Raw genomic sequence first — 13,198 nt, forward strand, 5'->3', positions numbered from 1 at the left:
AAAATTTAAATGAGTATATATTTGTTCATTATTATGCCATTTATTTCCATAAAATACACACCATACATAAAATACAAACAAAAATTAGTTTGTATGAAAAATGCTCTGCAAACTATAAGTTGGGGGTGTTCTTTATTGGTGTCTGAGTTTAGAATGTTTAATATTCTTTGGGACAAGTTCTAAGGTTTCTTCTCAGTTTTAAGCTTTTGTGTATTTACATATTTATGTACACTTTGTAAGGCCACCAAATTGAGGCTTTATTGTTTTATCTTAATTGTTTAAGAGCCTGGGTTTTATCTATTCAACTCTTAAATTTTATTTTATTTTTAATTTTTATTTGGTCACTTATCTGTGCCGTAACACATAGGGCTTTTGAACTAAAATAGGTTTGCATATACTGGCATGTATATTTAAAAGTAGGTCAAATTATTTTCTCACTTTCTTTGATGTCTGTAATTCTTCTTGATGAGGTAGGCAACAGAATCTTACAGCTAGTCCTGATGTCTTCAGGCAGCTTCTGCTATTCTGGTTTTTACCCCATTGATGTGACTTGCTCTGAGAAGTGAATGTTTTATTGGTGTAATGACAATATCTAATAGAAAAGATTAAATATCCCTTTAGTATTGCTACTCTGACACTAAGCAGTACAGACAGATGTATGACTGCTTGGCTTATCTGGTCTTCTATAGTATTCACATCATAATGACTCATTCTCAGAAATAACTACCAAAGCATCTAGTATAACTTACTGCCATCAACTTGTCCCTCTTTCTTAAGGAACCTGTCTAGCTTTGAGATAACCTTCTCTCTTCTCTCCACTCTTTCTTATAAGCTATATGGGCTAAAGAATTTGTCCCAACACTACTGTCATCAAAGTTGGTGGGAGTTGCCATTGATTTCATTGGGAATGAATTTGTATTTTTATAGTTTGTACTGTATTGTAGGGTCCTTACAGCCAGGTGTTATTTAAACCTAATCTGGGATATCCAAAAACATTTAGACTAGCTTGGGGAGGAAGAAATGTTCTTTCCCATCCCCAAACAAGCAGCAGTGTTTAATATCACTTCCTGCTCCCACTCCTGTTTTCCTTGGGTCACTCATGACAAGAGCCAAGAGTTGCTATGGATTCCTAGGTTACTCCTGGGGGAATTCTGCGCCACTGGACAGTGCAGAATTTTGCAGAAATTAATGTTGTGTGTGCAGAATTTCCTTTTTCCCCGTAGAAATTGACTGCAGAGACATTGGCTGACATGTGGTGCCACTGGACCACTCAGAGCCCAGCTCACAAATAGAAGACAAGGCAGTGGGGAAGGGTAGGGAACTGGAGGGTTCCCAGTAGCTGCAGTTCTCAGCACACCCTGAAAGAAGGAGGCAGCAGCTTGCAGGAAACTCTGTGCAAGCCCTGGACCCAGCATCAGGCTGTGTCTCCCTCTGTATCCCTGGTCTCTTGGGGTTAGGGGGTGTGAGTGTCAGGGCGCGGTGAGGGGGCCACAGCTGGCCTCTGGGCAGTAGCAGGTGTGAGTGTCTGGCCCCCCAGCTGGGCTCTGTGCGGGAGGGGGCAGAGAAACAGGAACTGGGTTGTCGTAAGGTTTCTTTAACACTCTACTCCTGCAGGAATTTTTGTGTGTGGTCTGTGTTAGAGACATACTTGCTGACAAGTATTTTAAAATAAATTACCAAAATAATTGAAACTGGCATGATTATATAGTGTTATTTTGACAAATAACATTTGCAGAATTATGCTGAATTTAAAATATTGTCCGCAGAATTTTTAATGCTTTGGCACAGAATTCCCCCAAGAGTATCTAGTGCATCTTTCTATCCTTGTATCTAACTATCAGCAGTTAAGTGGTCAGCTGGCAGCAATGTGCTGTTCATTGACTCTACTGATAGCAAGATCCTTCTGAACATGGGGTTCAATCTTGAATCTTATGTCCTGATCTTGGTTTTTCCTCTTGCAAAACTCCTTTTGAAACAAATGTGAGTAAAGAGTGCAGGATCAGATTTCAAACCCTTCCTGGTTTATAGCTTATTTGGTTTTGGTATGAAAATTACTGCTACAATCATCATTTGTTTTATGCACTGTGACAGGGTCGGGCCAGATGGCTATAGGAGAGTAATAGAAGGCAGATATATAAGCCCCAGGCTAAGTAGGTCCCTTTTCCCTGGGTAAGGTAACAGGGAAGCTTCCAGAACAATCAGGAACCTTCTGGAGACAATTAAGACCAGCTGATTAGAACACCTGCAGCCAATCAAGAAGCTGCTAGAATCAATTAAGGCAGGCTAATCAGGGCACCTGGGTTTTAAAAAGGAGCTCACTTCAGTTTGTGGTGTGCGTGTGAGGAGCTGGGAGCAAGAGGCACTAGGAGCTGAGAGTGAGAACGCGGACTGTTGGAGGAGTGAGGTGTACAAGCATTATCAGACACCAGGAGGAAGGTCCTATGGTGAGGATAAAGAAGGTGTTGGGAGGAGGCCATGGGGAAGTAGCCCAGGGAGTTGTAGCTGTCGCACAGCTGTTCCAGGAGGCACTCTAGACAGCTGCATTCCACAGGGCCCTGGGCTGGAGCCTGGAGTAGAGGGCGGGCCTGGGTTCCCCCCAGATCCTCCCAACTCCTGTTCAGACACAGGAGGAGTCGACCTGGACTGTGAATTCAGAAAAACGGCCAAGCTGAGGGCTGCCATGAAGCTCCAAGGCGAGCAAATCTGCCAGTAAATGCAAGACCCACCAAGGTAGAGCAGGAACTTTGTCACAGCACACATCTATCCCTCTGAAGAGTTAGCAAGCCATGGTTTCCTCCTCCTCCTCACTCATTTTGCATAAGAGTTCTCAAAATAAAAACAAGATTATTCTTTTAAAGGTTTTAACAAACACATTACTGTGGTATTATGCTTACTCTGTCAGTGCAGGAAATTAATCACAATTATAGCTGAGCTAACTGGCTCTGGTACATAGTGAATTGTTTTTATCATGTGCATTTGTTCTCTTGCAAGGATAAATAGATGCCTTGCTAATTCTTGGCCCACTGCTGGAATAAATTTTAAATGTAGATTTCACTGGCTGGCCTCCAGACATTGAATATACCTGATACTCCTTCCAAGGATGTAATATGTAATCTCCCCATAATTAGCTTCAAGGTGCTTAATTGATAAAACAGCTGAATGTTACACAAAGCAACATGTAGCTACTTCCGCAGGCTGAGGCTCTCTTATCCTAGATGTGCCCCTCTATCATAACTTTTGAGGGGCAGATTGTCCCTTTCACAGTAGAAAAACCCACATGCAATGAGCTTCCTTGGAACTGAACTGTCCCCATAGTACTTGATATGAGGTTCTCCCTTTGGTGACTCTCCTATAATCCACTGAAGCTGTCTCTGGATTACTGACCTGGCCCAGTGGCAATGTATGACTTCTACAAATGCTGCATGTGTAGGAGCTCCCTGGCTAGTTGCTAACCCAAAATATCTGTGCTTCGATGTGTGCATACAGTGTTGTATCCCTCATCATGCTAGATACAAAACAATACAATACCTGTTCTCCCACCCTACATGTCCCTTCATCATGAACATGAAACCCACAGATATGATAGCAAGAATAGCTCATTAAGTGGTTTCCTTGAGTGGTCTTTTCTTGGGACAGAAGTGGAGGATACTCTCCAACCCTAAACGCAAAATTACTTTAACCTCATTTATCCTACCTGGATTTTAGCCTGCCCAATAGATTGGGTTTAAGGAGGAGGGGACACACACATCATCTATGCAAACATTACTCCATTTCTTGATTTTATGTATTTATTTTTTTCTCTATATCCATATCAAGCGGCTAAATCATGCAAATTGAACTCCAGCTATCTTCCAGCTCTGTTTTCTCTAGGGAAGAAATCCTGGTCTGTCTGTGCTAGAACTCGATAAACTCAGTTGATTAGCTTTGTCTAATCAGATAAACATTTGCTTGACATAGCAGAGACTAATTTCAAGTAACATTTTTTGGTATTTGGAATGGACGGTATACCAATGTTATATGAAATTTTTAGTGGATTTTCCTGTAATCAAAGTTTTATCTGGAATAAGATTTAGCATGACAAATCTCAGTTTGGGAATTTTATTTTAATAAAAAATTAAGCTATGAATGCAAAGAAAAAATTTGAATATTGTAAGCATCACTGCTATGATAAAAATAATACAAAATCTACTTGATTGTACTTAATAATTATACATACAGTTTATAAAGGCATTCCCACAAACTGTGAGTAACAAAACCAGACAGTGAATTGGAGAATTTCAGTCTGGTCCCTGGTCCTTCTCCTTCCACCCCTCCATGACCCAGGAAGAAGTAATCAGTGTACAAAGTTGGCACAGACTCAGCTGAGCTGACAGGTGCAGTGCAGAATTGAGCCTTAGGCTTTGTCCACACTGAACTTTTGTCAGCAAAACTTTTGTCGTTCAGGGGAGGGAAAAAAACACCCCTCCTCCAAACGACAAAAGTTTTGCCGACACAAAGCGCCAGTGTGAACATTGCTTTGTTGGCAGAAGAGCTCTCCTGCCGACAAAGCTACTTCCACTCATTGGGGGTGGAACATTTTGTTGGCAGGAGAGCTCTTTTCAGCTGACAAACAGTAGCGGCACAGCTGTGTCACTAAAAGATGCATAGTGTAGACGTAGCCTTAGTTCCCACCTTTTTTCCACCAGCATGGGAGAGAGAGTAATGGTGTTCCAGCGGCAGCCTTGCTACCCATGATATAGATAGTTAATACAGGGGAGCAAGGGTTGCCTTACATCCTCTTATTCTGATGTTCAGGCAGGTAAGTAGCCCAATTTATTCTCTTCTCTCCCTCCTCCCCCATCATCAATACCCAATTTGCTACTTTTCAACATTTATATGCTGTTTATTTTCTTGTTGCATTTGGACACAAACTAGTTTCACTTTCTGGTTCTGATGCACGCACTTGTGTGTTGTTTCTGTTCTTTCAAAGAGTTACACTAGAGGTGTTTCTTTCCCTTGTCTTCCCTCTTCTCCACCATCACCCCTTTGTTTTAAAATGTCATGGATGGCCTTCACACCATTTTAAAAGGTAGCAAATTACTTTTATTTAGAGGAGGGTCTCTTGCAAATCCCAAGCAATTGGAACAGGGTGGGAATGATGTTTTCTTTACGTCCATTTGGGTGCTGTGAAACAAGCGGGGAATGCTTTGGCATTGTGCTGGGAATCCTAGTAATCCAGAGCTGATTAAAGCTATTTCAGACTGTGTAATATACTGAATGCTTTCTCCAACTATCACAGCCAAACCTGCAGACAGCAAGAAATGTGTCATAACTCTGAGCTTCTAAATCTCACCTACTCCCCATGCCTTCCACCTTGCCCTATATAGTATCCGTGGTACTCAGATCAAACAGGTATCTGTTATATTCTGACTGACTGATCCTTCTATCTAGGTTCTATTTTTTCTGACCAGGAACCATCAGTTTTGTGTTTTTTGAACTTGCTGAGTGGTTAAGAGTGCACCAGAGAAATGCACAAGGACACTTCTTGCCTTCCTAAATCTGTGACACCATATTGAGATGTTTTCTGGGGCTACAACTAACACATCAGATACTCATATTGCAATCAGTATAAGCTGATTGAAGTGAGCCAAAACCTACATCAAAAATTAAATGTCCCTTTAAGCCCTGAGTCTGGTTTAAACACAGTTGGAAGTCTTGATCCCTGTGATATTTTTACAATTCAGCTGCCATGACTGATGTGATTCTGTCACATCATTTCATCATCTTGTTTTGTTTTCTTTCAACATGTTATTCACTCATCCCTTCCTGCTGGTTGGTTTTTGACTAGCCAATTGTGAGAAGGCATTGTAAACATTACATTGCATTTGCTACAGATGGTTCATGGAAGGCCATTGTATGGGTCTCCTTATTGGAAATATGTACTTGCTATAATCTCTATCCAAGTATTTCTAATGTAACTAGAATAGTAATATGTAGGTGTTAAGTACCTAGTTAGAAATGACTCTAATCATATTTAGAAGAATTTGATTCTCCATCCCAGTATGTTTTATACGTAATTGCATTGAATTTATCACCTTACTCCACTTTAGTTGCAATATCAATTAGCCGTGGTCTACACTACGGAGTTAGGTCGAATTTAGCCGCATTAGGTCAATTTAAAAATGACTGCACCCACACGACCAAACCCGTTCCGTCGACCTAAAGGGCTCTTAAAATCAACTTCTGTACTCCTCCCCGATGAGGGGAGTAGCACTAAAATCAAACTTGCTGGGTTGAATTTGGGGTAGTGCGGACGCAAATCGATGGTATTGGCCTCCGGGAGCTCTGGACAGCACTTTGAACTCCAATGCACTAGCCAGGTACACAGGAAAAGCCCCAGGAACTTTTGAATTTCATTTCTTGTTTGGTCAGCGTGGCGAACGCAGTAGCACTCAGCAGCACAGGTGACCATGCAGTCCCCCCAGAATCCTAGAACGTAGAATGTTTCTATGCTCCCCCTATCATCTCTGTCCCTAAGGTAATCGCAGATTAGAAGGCAAAAAAACCGCACTCGCGATGACATGTTTTTCGAGCTCATGCAGTCCTCTGGCACTGATAGGCACAGCTTAATGCATGGAAGCATTCAGTGGCAGAGGCCAGGAAAGAATTAAGTGAGCGCGAAGAGTGGAGGACGCGATGCTGAGGCTAATGGGGGAGCAAACGGACATGATGAAGCATCTGTTGGAGCTGCAGGAAAGCCAACAAGAGCACAGACCCCAGCTGCATCCACTCTATAACCGCTTACCCTCCTCCCCATGTTCCATAGCCTCCTCACCCAGACACCCAAGAATGCGGGGGGGAGGCTCCGGGCACCCAGCCACTCCACTCCAGAGGATGGCCCAAGCAACAGAAGGCTATCATTCAAACAGTTTGATTTTTAGTATGGCTACAATAAGCAATGTGGCCTTATCCTTCCCTCCTCGCCCACCCCACCCTGGCTACCTTGTCCGTTATCTCATTTTTTTAAACAAATAAAGAAAGAATGCATGGTTTCAAAACAATAGTTACTTTATTTTGAAGGGGAGAGGGTGGCTTACAGGGAATTAAAATCAACAAAGAAGCCGAGTTTGCATCAAGGAGAAACACACACAACTGTCACACCGAAGCCTGGCCAGCTATGAAACTGGTTTTCAAAGCCTCTCAGATGCGCAGCACCCCTTGTTGTGCTCTTCTAATCGGCCTGGTGTCTGGCTGCTCAAAATTGGATGCCAGGCAATTTGCCTCAACCTCTCACCCCACCATAAACATCTCCCCCTTACTCTCACAGATATTATGGAGCACACAGTAAGCAGCAATAACAATGGGAATGTTGGTTGCCCTGAGGTCTGACCAACAGCGCCAGCAAGCTTTTAAACATCCAAAAGCACATTCTACCACCATTCTGCACTTGCTCAGCCTATAGTTGAACTGCTCCTTACTACTGTCCAGGCTTCATGAGCCATTGGAGCAAGGGATAGGCTGGGGTAGGTGCAACCATGTGGTGTGCCAACTGGGAGAGCAGCCTGAGGCAGAAGCCTCCAGGTCGCAGGAGAGCAGGACAGCAGAGTTGCAGCAGAAGCGGTGGAGCCGTACACCGTGCCCTGGAGGTTGCTAGGAGCCGGGCAGGGAAGACGTTCCTAGAACCCCCGGCCAAGCTACATGTCCAATGAGGGCGGCTACCAGTCCTACTGCAGCGTCTGCTGCAGAGTTGCAGGAGAGAAGGAGAGCAGAATTGCAGCGGAAGTAGTGGAGCCATACACCATGGACGAGGACAGCTAGCAGTCCTACTGCGCTGTCTGCTGCGAAGGCACCCAGGAGCTGCTGCTGTGTAGCAATGCCAGCTGCTGCAGGTGCTTTTGTGTTGAATGCTTGGAGGTCCTGGTAGGGCAAGGTACCTCGGCCAAGGCAAAAGAGCAAGAGCCCTGGAGCGGTTATATGTGTCAACCACAGAAGTGCTATGGCTATGGGGTGTTACAGCGCTGACTGGACCAGAATGTATGGCTGCAAGATTTCATCACCAGTGAGAAAGGACAGGAATATGATGCACCTAAAATCTAAAAAGGCCCGCACATTTCCCAGAGTCACTATCCTTGATAACAGAATGTCAGTGATTGCATTGTTTCAGAGTAGCAGCCGTGTTAGTCTGTATCCGCAAAAAGAAAAGGAGGACTTGTGGCACCTTAGAGACTAATAAATTTATTTGAGCATAAGCTTTCGTGAGCTACAGCTCACTTCATCGGATGCATTCAGTTGCATTGGCTACTTGGATCACAGCAGCCCCCACAGTAGACTTGCCCACAACAGCAGCAGTGTCGGTGAGCTGAGTGGGCTCCATGCTTGCCGTGGTATGGTGTTTGCACGGGTAACCCAGGAAAAAAGGCGCAAAACGATTGTCTGCCGTTGCTTTCACAGAGGGAGGGGCGACTGACGACATGTACCCAAACCCACCCGCAACAATGTTTTTGCCCCATCAGGCACTGGGAGCTTAACCTAGAATTCCAATGGGCGGCGGAGACTGCGGGAACTGTGGGATAGCTACCCACAGTGCACTGCTCCGTAAGTCGATGCTAGCCATGATAGTGAGGACGCCCTCCGCCAACTTAATGTGCTTAGTGTGGACATACGCAATCGAATTCTAAAAATTGACTTCTATAAAATCAACCTAATTTCGTAGTGTAGACATACCCTTAGAAATTTAAAGAAACAGTTTTAGAAGTTTAATTTACATCTTACTCTACAGACTTGGGCAAACTAGTGTAAATATTTGACTAAGATCTCAGTTGCATAACTCTGGCTTGCCAAGAACTATATACTTCCAGTTTTTCTTTTGCTAACTTTGCCTTTTGTTTTCCTAATGACATATATTTATACTGCACCTTTTATCCAGAAAGATTCCAAAGCATTTGAGATTGTTGCACAGTAATGTAGGAATTGCTTCACTTACCACTGTACTGCAGCCACTGGAGTGAATCGTGGTAGCTGTACCAGTGAAGAGTAATGGTATATAATAGATGGAAAAGACATACTCTTTTCCAACTGAAACAGGAAATTTTAAGTCAGAATGAAACTACCAAGAATTTCAATAGACTAGGACACTGATGTTAATACCTGTTCCCGCAAAACATACTACAGGATTAGCGTGGTGAGATTCAGTTTTACACTTTATCTGAATCTATCTTCCAACTTTAACCTTTGAACTTAAAACTCACTTCTATTTTAAAAATTGAGCTGCTATTTGTAAGTAATACCAAAAATCACTACAGTAAAGAAAATGTTTTCTTTAAATGTTTGCTTTGTGCATTTGATAGCACTTATGGCTAGATTCTGGCTCCTGCCACCTGGAAATTCCTCCTGTATGGAAGGAACTCATAGATAATGGTGTAGCTTTACACAGGTGTAATGACTATACACAGGCAAAGCGTAAATGGAGTGAAGTGGAAGGGGAAAGAGAGCTTTCAAAATTGAGTGCAAATTATCTGACATGTTAGCTTTCATGTTGCCTTCCTTCACCCCACCCCTTCTCTTCTCTCTCTCTTTTAAATACAATATACTCTTTGTATTTACACCTTCTGTGTTTAGAAAACACCCAACACATCTTGATTATAGTAATTATACAAAACAGAACAGGGACTCTGTGTCGGGACTGCTGGATTCTGTTCCCAACTCCGCCTCTAACTGTGACCTAGAGCAAATCATTTGACCTCTTGGTATCTCCATTTCCCCCTTAGAAAATTTGGATAATATTTGGCTACATCACAGGGATATTGAAGGTTTGATTTTTTTAAACTGCCTTAAGATCCTTGGATTAAAGGTACTATGTAAATGTTGTTTAGAGCAAACAAAAATGACTTGAAACCTGAACTTGAATGGTAAACTTTTTAAAATTAGGTGTAATGAAAAATTAGCATGGCATAAAGTAGGCCTTAATAAATAAAAACAAGACAAAAGCCTTTATATTGCCACTTATTAATGTAACAGTCAAAGCTCTAACATTGCTAAAATTTAAGTGCGCTACATTTTAGCAGTCATAGAATCATAGAATATCAGGGTTGGAAGGGACCCCAGAAGGTCATCTAGTCCAACCCCCTGCTCAAAGCAGGACCAATTCCCAGTTAAATCATCCCAGCCAGGGCTTTGTCAAGCCTGACCTTAAAAACCTCTAAGGAAGGAGATTCTACCACCTCCCTAGGTAACGCATTCCAGTGTTTCACCACCCTCTTAGTGAAAAAGTTTTTCCTAATATCCAATCTAAACCTCCCCCACTGCAACTTGAGACCATTACTCCTCGTTCTGTCATCTGCTACCATTGAGAACAGTCTAGAGCCATCCTCTTTGGAACCCCCTTTCAGGTAGTTGAAAGCAGCTATCAAATCCCCCCTCATTCTTCTCTTCTGCAGGCTAAACAATCCCAGCTCCCTCAGCCTCTCCTCATAACTCATGTGTTCCAGTCCCCTAATCATTTTTGTTGCCCTTCGCTGGACTCTCTCCAATTTATCCACATCCTTCTTGAAGTGTGGGGCCCAAAACTGGACACAGTACTCCAGATGAGGCCTCACCAATGTCGAATAGAGGGGAACGATCACGTCCCTCGATCTGCTCGCTATGCCCCTACTTATACATCCCAAAATGCCATTGGCCTTCTTGGCAACAAGGGCACACTGCTGACTCATATCCAGCTTCTCGTCCACTGTCACCCCTAGGTCCTTTTCCGCAGAACTGCTGCCTAGCCATTCGGTCCCTAGTCTGTAGCTGTGCATTGGGTTCTTCCGTCCTAAGTGCAGGACCCTGCACTTATCCTTATTGAACCTCATCAGATTTCTTTTGGCCCAATCCTCCAATTTGTCTAGGTCTTTCTGTATCCTATCCCTCCCCTCCAGTGTATCTACCACTCCTCCCAGTTTAGTATCATCCGCAAATTTGCTGAGAGTGCAATCCACACCATCCTCCAGATCATTTATGAAGATATTGAACAAAACCGGCCCTAGGACTGACCCTTGGGGTACTCCACTTGATACCGGCTGCCAACTAGATATGGAGCCATTGATCACTACCCGTTGAGCCCGACAATCTAGCCAGCTTTCTACCCACCTTGTAGTGCATTCATCCAGCCCATACTTCCTTAACTTGCTGACAAGAATACTGTGGGAGACCGTGTCAAAAGCTTTGCTAAAGTCAAGAAACAATACATCCACTGCTTTCCCTTCATCCACAGAACCAGTAATCTCATCATAAAAGGCAATTAGATTAGTCAGGCATGACCTTCCCTTGGTGAATCCATGCTGGCTGTTCCTGATCACTTTCCTCTCATGCAAGTGCTTCAGGATTGATTCTTTGAGGACCTGCTCCATGATTTTTCCAGGGACTGAAGTGAGGCTGACTGGCCTGTAGTTCCCAGAATCCTCCTTCTTCCCTTTTTTAAAGATTGGCACTACATTAGCCTTTTTCCAGTCATCCGGGACTTTCCCGGTTCGCCACGAGTTTTCAAAGATAATGGCCAACGGCTCTGCAATCACAGCCGCCAATTCCTTCAGCACTCTCGGATGCAACTCGTCCGGCCCCATGGACTTGTGCACGTCCAGCTTTTCTAAATAGTCCCTAACCGCCTCTATCTCCACAGAGGGCTGGCCATCTCTTCCCCATTTTGTGATGCCCAGCGCATCTTACTTGCCCAGCGCATCTTACTTCAGGGTTGTGGTTCTGAATCACGGGTACACATATTCCTTGGGGTATGCAGAGGTCTTCCAGATATCATCTAGATATTTGCCTAGTTTTACAACAGGCTACATAAAAAGCACTAGCTAAGTCATTACAAACTAAAATTCCATACAGACAATGACTTGTTTATACTGCTTTATATATACTATACACTGAAATGTAAGTACAATATTTATATTCCAATTAATTTATTTTATAATTATAAGATAAAAATGAGAAAGTAAGCAATTTTTCAGTAATAGTGTATTGTGACACTTCTGTATTTTTATGTCTGATTTTGAAAGCAAGCAGTTTTTAAGTGAGGTGAAACTTGGGGTATACAAGACAAATCAGATTCTTGAAAGGGGTACAGGAGTCTGGAATGCTGGGATCCACTGCTTTAGGGGATTGAATCTCGCTAACAACTTTGAAGTGCTGAAATATTTTAAAATGAGTGTGATGCTGGTAAACCAGGTGCTAGCTCTTTGCCAAGGCTGTAGGCATTAGCTGAGCACTTACAAATTCATAGCTGGAAACCAGACCATCTCACTTGTATATTAATATTGTTCAAGAGAGATGTTAGACTTGTAAAGATGTGTTTAGAGTTTATAAAATGCTTGTAAGTGCTGCATGCATTGATCTAACTTGTCATGACTGTATCCCAGGCTTTATAATTGTAAAAATGCTTGCTCTGAACTAGTGAACCTAGGCAGGAAGAGTGGTTCCTCTGCCCATCAGGAAGGACTATCAAGACTAAATGGACCATTGTAGGACAAAAACTTTGTTGATTGCCCCATTCACCTATGAAAAAGTTACATCCAGGAGCACTCGTCCTATCAGTTTGAACTCTGGGGGAAGGACATAAAAAGATGCTCAGAAGAAGAAATGGTTAGGGATAGCTCAGTGGTTTGAGCTTTGGCCTGCTAAACCCAGGGTTGTGAGTTCAATCCTTGAGGGGGCCATTTAGGGATATGGGGCACAAATTGGATATTGGTCCTGCTTTGAGCAGGGGGTTGGACTAGATGACCTCCTGAGGTCCCTTCCAACCCTGAGATTCTATGATCTCTTTGCAGTTTGTACAATCACAAGGGCTGGAGCTAAGAAACAAAAGCAGAGATCCCCAGGGTCAACCTGGATTAGCCCTAAAAGACAGATTACTACATCTCTGCCACCTTTTGGAACTATAAACTGTAACTCAGTTGTACTTATATGTTGCCTGCTTTAACCTGTAAATAACTCTTTCATTTCTTTTTCCTAGTTAATAAATCCTTAGTTAAGTATAGGATTGGCTACCAGGGTTGTCTTTAGTGTGATATCTAAGGTACAAATTGATTTGGGGTAAGTGACTGGTCTCCTGGGCCTTAGAGCAACCTGAATATTTTATGAATATTAGTGTAAGTGAGCATTTATCACTAAGTCCATCTTGCATGAGTGGCAAGATAGACTGGAGAGTTTAGAGGTACTGCCTGTGACTCCATGGTAAGAC

Source organism: Lepidochelys kempii, chromosome 8 (assembly GCF_965140285.1).
Source record: "Lepidochelys kempii isolate rLepKem1 chromosome 8, rLepKem1.hap1, whole genome shotgun sequence".
Lineage (NCBI taxonomy): Eukaryota > Metazoa > Chordata > Testudines > Cheloniidae > Lepidochelys > Lepidochelys kempii.